At 43.4% G+C, this 7,705-nt stretch overlaps 1 long non-coding RNA gene across 1 annotated transcript; it reads left to right on the top strand.

Annotated features, from left to right (window-relative positions):
- The first annotated feature begins 4,494 nt into the window (after positions 1-4,494).
- Positions 4,495-6,045, top strand: LOC146519885 (uncharacterized). The gene is made up of 2 exons (XR_014873760.1): positions 4,495-5,167; positions 5,681-6,045. It is a non-coding gene; the product is annotated as an uncharacterized LOC146519885 (long non-coding RNA).
- The last annotated feature ends 1,660 nt before the right edge of the window (positions 6,046-7,705 follow it).

Genomic DNA, 7,705 nt, shown 5'->3' with positions numbered 1-7,705 from the left:
TAAAATGAAAACCACAAGCTCTTAATTTGTCACATAGATACACACGCAACCCCCCACACACACCCGCACATTAAACCTACCAGTTTATTGTTTAGTTGTCGGAAGGTCTTATGATTTTAGGTTTGCACAGGGTAGCAGGCAAACCAGTCTTCGGACAACTCGCCAGATCGTCAAAAACAAGGTGTTTTCTAATACTCTCGTACGCAGTGTTGAGTCTGTCCCTCTTGATCGCGTCGTCAATCTGGCTAAACAGACGTGACAAACCTCTCCAGTCGCACCACTGTATAAAAAACAAGTCCTTAAACCATCTTGTGCGCTCTTCGAGGTTTAGAGGGTAAGGATTTAACCTCCAGTTTTCAAGCCCTCTGGAAGCAATAAGACTATCCCTGTCATCACATACACTGAGAAAAATAAAGTCTTCAGGGTTGCGATTGAAACGATCAGCCTCAACCCTGTAAAGCTCAGGGCCTGATGCACTGTTCCACTGGGAAACATACAGCACCTCTGGGAAGCCCACATTGTCCAGGTCCGCACACACTACGGTGCGGAAGAGCTTCCAGTTTTTGGTAGACATGCTTTGGGGTTCCCCCCAAAACAATCCCTCGCCACAATCTACACTAAGCACAACTGTCCCTTCGGTATATTTAATGGTATACACATACCCTTCAGCGCCGCGATATTCTAACTTAAATACAGTCCCATCTACGGCGTTTTCACAGCGTTGCTTTTTACGTTGAGGACCCCGGTTGCATACTCCTGTAGACATACCTAGAGCGGCTGTGGCATGGGCGATGTCCTGGCTGGGTGTCATGGTTGATACAGATGGTATTCTGTGCTCCTTAGGTCGATGAGTCGGTGGGGTCCTTAGCGCGATGTGTCTGTGCTCCTTAGGCCGTGGCGATGATGCTCTTAGAATGTGAAAGGATCACTTTTATACCTATATAACCTAAGCCATCCCACTAGGAGGAGTCGTTACCGCCCAGAGAGTGTGTTTTTCACACCTGAACGCGCATGCGCCGAGCACACCTGAACGCGCATGCGCACACGCACGAATCCGGCCAAACCGGTTGTCAAACCGGTTTGGTCCACTAGTCCAATATGGCGGTTTGGTTGGCCGCCATATTGGACTAGTGCCCCCTTATTACTACTCCCATGTTTGCCTACTGGTGGTGGTCAGAGGGCCCGGTGGCGCCAGTGTCTGGCCGCCTCGCCTCTGTCAGTGTGGCAATGTAGCTTGCCATTGCCAGTGTGTGAATGGGTGAATGACTGAATGTAGTGTAAAGCGCTTTCTGCAGCACATACGCTATCTGCAATATATCTTCAGTGAATGAGAGGAAGTAGATTTCTTCGATATATTCATATGCATCAGAAAAGTCAATAGGGAACTCTAACGTAATAGCTGCAAATGCTGTTGACTAATGACAATGGTTTACATAAGTAAAATAAAAAAAAAACTACAATGTGTTTGCCCCTATAAAAACACTCATCAAGAGCTCTACTTTCTTATCTGTTACAACGAGCAGCACCTTCTCTTCCCCTACAGCCCACTTTTCTAATGTCTGATCAATGCAGTGGGTGATAGCCTCCCCAGTATGTGGGTGCTCTATTCGGTGCAAGTTAAGCAAAGCATGGTGGATCTGACCTCCAAGTGGGTGGTAAAAACAAGCCGACAAACCCATGAAAGATATTTAATCTTTCAAAACCCAGTTGAAAACATACCTATTTAATTTATCATTCTCCACTAGCTAGTGCCCTTATCTCATCTATTTTAACATTTTTACTGCATTATTGCTGATTCTCCTAGATAATATTTTATATTTATGAACTGACCCTATCTCTGAACTGAGGCCTGATAGCTATTTTATTTAGCCCAGACTTCTGGTGTAATTATTGTTAGTATTAGTACAAGTGCTTGTTTTAGTCAATGTTTTATAATAATTACTTATTGCACTATTGCGAAGCACTTTGGTGTACCTTTGGTTTTAAATGTGCTATATAAATTGAATTGTATTGTATTGTATCCTCTAAAGTTGGTGGTGGGACCTCTGTAGGTGACCAATGATGAGCTTGATCCAGGACCTAGGTGTTGTCCAGGGGCTTGCAGCAGCGATAATGCTTTAGCAGGGCAACAAGGTCCACTGGCTCACTTAGCTCTTGGCGAAACATCATGAAGTTTGGGGTGAAACCTGTAGCACTGTGCTTGGTCGCTTTGTAGGCCATAACAGCACACGGGAACATTCTGCTGCGGAGCCCAGGATATTTTGGAGAGTGGCATTGAAACAATCAACCTGGCCATCCAACTGGGGACTGAACCAGTGGTAGTATGAGGCCAGTCCAATGAAGCATCTAACCTCCTGGATGGACGTAGGTGTAGGCCACATCTGGACTTCTGCAGGGGTAAATCAATCAATCAATCAATCAATCAAAGCTTTATTCTCCACATGCAGGTAGCCCTGCAGTGAAATGGGACCCCCCCCCCCGACCTTACAGACACAACACAGACATTGCATGGGGATACAAGTCAGAGATCGGTAGCGTTACAGAAAAACACTGAAATATACACAACAATGGGAAAGTACAAGAGGAAAAAAGAGACCTCTACTCATGCTGTGCTTCCATGGTAGGACAGCATTAGAACAGGAAACAAAAAAACTCCTCTGCACAAAAAGCACATAAATGTCCACAGCACAACATTGTGAAAGACATGACAAGCCACAGGATTGGGTGGGGGGTGAGCAGTAATACAAAGCGAACACAGCAGCCGCCCTGCACAGTGCTACCATTCCAGCGCTGCACATAGACCCGCCGTGTTCCCCCGCAGGAAACGAGCATCGAAGGCGTTTGGAAAGGGAGGGGGATGAGTGCGTGCTTATCAGTGTAAGTGTATGTGTGTGCGTGTCCAGAGTTCAGCTGAGACAGTGTCCTTCACCCTATCAGGCTAAGTAAACAGTCTGCTAGCCAACCCAGGTGGCCTTGCATGGGATGGGAAGAATAGTCAACACACAGTTGTTATCTGGGAGTTTTTGTTCGGCTCCAGCCTTGGGCCCGCAGCTGGCGCCTAGGTATCCGCATGTTGATGTTGTTGATTTTTCTTTTATGCGAGCAGCTCAGGAGAATTTCAAAGCTGTTCTTTAACACTCCCACTTCAACTTGCTTCCCCCCTGCAGGTTGTTTTTATTGGTTACATACATGAATATTCATAAAGCTTGTTGTTGTATTACCTATGAGAAATTACTATAACTGATTACAATGTGTGACTGTGCTGTGCAAGCGTGATTATACATGTGTGTGGTTATATGATGGGAGTGCAGCTCTCCCAGGATGTCTTCGGTATCTCATCCCAGCCAGGTGGCTTACTTCATTGAATAGAATCTGTTCTTCTCAAGACTGCTTGTTCCCCTTATCAAGGTCGTGAAGGTACTCATATGCGAGGTATTAAATTCTGTTCTTTGTATTCTTTTAACGGCGAAGAAAGACACGGCTCAAAGTGGTCTAACTCAAAAAATGATCTTTAATTTTACATTTTCCGGAAAATGGAGATTGAGCACACAGAAACGCCAGCTCAAGTCTGAGGCAGCAGCAGCCAGTCTCGCTATCTTTGCAGCACGTCACACACAGTTTAAATACAAACAACTCCTTATATGTTACTAGTTTCTTCTTTTTCTTTGTGTCAAATTTCCGGTGCAGCTTGCACTTCCTCTTTCTAAAGTCTGTTGCCAGGGCAACCTGTCACCCTTAACATAGTCCTCATCTGGGTCTGATTTTATAAAAGCATACATAAAACAATATAATCCGACATCATTTCTGCTACACTAGCAGAGCTCCGGGTCCGATAACAGGCACCACACCTGCAGTAGATGTGCACAGTGTGAGGTCTCGCAGCAAGCTATCAAATACGGTGCATTTCTCGGCTTTAAAGAAACCCGCTATGCGTCGCCAGGTGTTTCATCGGATTTGAGGTGTTACCTCCTTTGACAGTATCACAGTATCACCTTAAAGCACTTGTTGCAGGCTGCTGAGTTTGCATATTTTGCTGTGAAGTACAGCCAGACTTTTGACCGCTTCGCCTTGGCCATTTTTAATCTGTAGCTCTGCTCTAAAAGAACGTACGTACCTGGACCCGCCTACTATCCTCGTAAACGTAAAATGATTGGCTAGAATCTAAAGTGTATCACAGCTCAGGAAAAAAAAAGCACCGAAATAAAGCACCGAAATAAAGCACCGAAATGTGCGCTGCTTTTCGGTCTGGTTACTACCGTTTAAGTCAGAACCGGTGCCATCATGGCACTGGACACCGGTACCCATCCCTACCTAACACCCACCTTGGCCACTTTGAATATCTAATAATGCAATTTGGGCTCACCAATGCTCCTGCCCTGTTCCAGGCGTTGGTAAAACATTTTCTGAATATATATATATATATATATATATATATATATATATATATATATATATATATACACACACACATATATATACACATGTGTTGGGGAGTAACGGAATACATGTACCGCCGTTATGTATTTAAAATACAAAATATGAGTAACTGTATTCCGTTACAGTTACCATTTAAAAAGGTGGTATTTAGAATACAGTTACTTTGTTGAAATAAATGGATTACACGGCAGTACTTTCCTGTTTCATATTGTGGTGGGTCAGGACCATTGACTGTAGAAAACATGGACGACGCGACAGCTACCCAAAAATGAAGCCAAAACGTCTCTATCGTCCCCTGGTGTCTGGCTGCAGTATAGGTCATAAACCCCGCCTCCTCTATGTTAGCGGATGGGACTGGGGTCAGACTAAAATAAATTATTTCTCCTTAGATAATTTTTTCTAAAGATTCTTTCTTTTGTTTTCAATAGTTCTCATCACGCTGATTGATGTTCAAGGGGTCTCCTTTCCCATAAGTTTGATTCTAATTCCTACCGCGGTGATGTTAAATCGGGGTGAAACGTCATCATAAGAGCTTTGACTGACAGCTGCAGTCACGGAGAAACTTGCGTATCTCTGTTCGCGAATACCAGATCGAGCGTAGGCTCTGAGAGGACGCCCAGCGTTTAAGCTACGAAAACACGACCGAGAGTTTTAACCTGACAGCCTGAGGTGTTCTTCAGTAAACTGGACTACCCGACAGAAGGACCCGAGGCCCCGCTGCACCTTTTCGGTAAGTTAAACGTGTTTGTAAGCTAATCCGTAACTACCGTCCTTAGCTAGCTCCTGAGACCTAGCTAGCTAAAATGAGCAGTCGGCTGTCAGGGTTCGCTTAGGTGAATGAATATACTAAAGAAATCAAGAGAAACGCCCCGGGCTGCTCAGTCACTAATTACTGTTACTGTACTTTTATTACAAGTGTTATACTGTAAAAGCAACAGGCTGCACCCTGCTTCAGCTCCTGTGCAGAGCCAAATATTAAATATGTGCAAACAACAGCATGTTTTCAGTCTCTTGCCACATCTGTAAAGACAGTAACATTTTTTTTAAAAGCTTGTACTTCAGTAACTCCTCATTAATCAGGAACTATGGATTAAAGTACTGTAGTGTACTGTAATACTGAAAAAAATGTAAGAGAAGAACTTCAGATCCTGAGTGTGTGAGAACAGAAGAATCAGCTTTATTTCAATTTTGAGGGATAAAATTTATATCTGAGTTTGAGGTTCTGTTGTCTTTGTGATTACAGGAGCTGCCCTCAGATTCAGACCTCAGCCCCATCGAGTGACAGCAGACAGATCATCCAACATGTTCACATGTTAACTGCAAAATGAACTGATGAAAACAGTACAAAGGTTAAAGTACCACACGTGCTGTAGTGAAAGCTGCAGCTGTTTTATTGATAAAGTTAAAGACAAAAAAACAAAAGGATTAATCACTCATGTAACTGTGTCACTATATATCAGCATTAACAGGACCTCAGTTTGGTGTTTCACAAAGCTGCTGATCTCAGACCTGCACAGCTTCTGTTTTAAACACTTGATGTACTCAGCTGCATGAAGAGCATATGAGATTTTCTCTAACACAATTAAATAAAACCTGATGAAGGTCAAAGGTCGTCACTTGTATGTTGAACTACAAACTTGTCATCTGGAATTTTTCACAGTTTTTTTAAATTTATTTATTTTTTTACACATAGTGTGTTATTTACCATAAAGTGATTCAGAGTTATTCATACCAGAGTAACCAGAGAGGATCACATATTTTTAAATATATAACTTTCTACAGGACTGAATATAATATCTTTATGTAAAAGTCCAGAGCCTCTGGGGAGTATCTGAGTATTTATTACATTACACAAACCCAAGGTCTCATCACAGTGTTGATGAAATGCTGGGTTTATCCATCTCCTGGGGTGGGCCTACGGATGAGTGCTGAAGATTTCCCTGTGAGGGAGCTGCTGGTGAAGATCATGAGTCTTGCTTGATCCAGGCCATGAGCTTCAGTCTTCCTGGTGTTTCTTAAATGATGCCTCTTACAGCGGGTCAACAGAACTTATGGCACAGGACAGCTGTGATGAAAGAAAGGGAAGAAGTTTCTCCAAACCTCTGGACCCAGGAAACCCAGCTTGGTCCTGATGGTCTCCCTCACTAGTTTCTCTCCAGGGTGACTGTAGCTGTTGATATAATATGGACTCTATTATTAAATGAAAAGAACAAATTAGACTACACTACTGAAACGTTCTGCTGATGTTTTTAAAGTCTCCATGTTACCAGGCTGTAGAGATTTAAACAGTTTTAGATCCATTACACTCAGTCTTATGTTAAAATCTCAAAGGACAGCATTATATTTTTGATATTAACAGTAACTCTGGGCCTCTGTTGAGTGTGCAGCTGATCTCATCGCTGTGTAAAAATGGATAAAAAAAAAAACATAAGTGTTGAAGACTATTAAGAGTAGCAGGTGTGTAGCATCGCTAACTAGCTAGCAACAAGCCTCCAACACAGTGCGTATGCTAGCGGCTAATCTAACTAACGAATTAACAACAGAGTGATTTTAGAACTATAAGATTATAAACTGTGTGTCTTTTTTATAACAGTGACATGGTTGTATTTACCTTAATTAAACGAGTCGTCAGTCGCGGTAAACCAGCAAAAAAAAAAACTGGAGCAGCCGGCTACGTAAAAAGTGTAGGGGGGCGTGTTTGCGGTCACGTCCAGCGGGTGTGTGTACACAGTCGCTCCACCTCAAGTCACTACTGCGCAGACTCTGGCTCCAAATTTGCAAGATGGCAGCCTCCACAAGCGGGATATTTTGGCTTCATTTTTGCACAATGGTAGGAGGCGGGGTCACGTCATCCATGTTTTCTACAGTCAATGGTCAGGACTGTTTGGGTTTTGTTTGACACATTTTCTACAGTCAATGGTTTGACAGCTACATTCTGTTATTCCAGGTGGCACAGTTACGGTTGCCATGGTTACAGGGTGACGCTCTCTCTGCGTGTTTCCTGGGTGAGAGAGCCCTTTTTGTTGTTGTTGTTGTGCTAAGCTAATAGGCAGAATGCTACAGGTATAGCTCTAAAGAATGTAGCCTCATGGGCAGTGTAGTCCGTGCTGCAGGAGAATGGACTACCATACCCGTTATGTGTCTGTGAGCATCAGGAGGGAGAAAAAGGCAAGTAGAAAAGTACAAGCTGTCATCCAGCAAAAACGGAGCTGGAAGCAAGTAAATATAATAACCACTGCAGCCAAGAAGAGTGCCTGACGAGCCCAGT

The sequence above is a fragment of the Neolamprologus multifasciatus genome, chromosome 4 (genome assembly GCF_963576455.1).
Source record: "Neolamprologus multifasciatus chromosome 4, fNeoMul1.2, whole genome shotgun sequence".
Lineage (NCBI taxonomy): Eukaryota > Metazoa > Chordata > Actinopteri > Cichliformes > Cichlidae > Neolamprologus > Neolamprologus multifasciatus.
The sequence above is the reverse complement of the archived record's forward strand: the minus strand, read 5'-3'. Positions and strand labels throughout refer to the sequence as shown.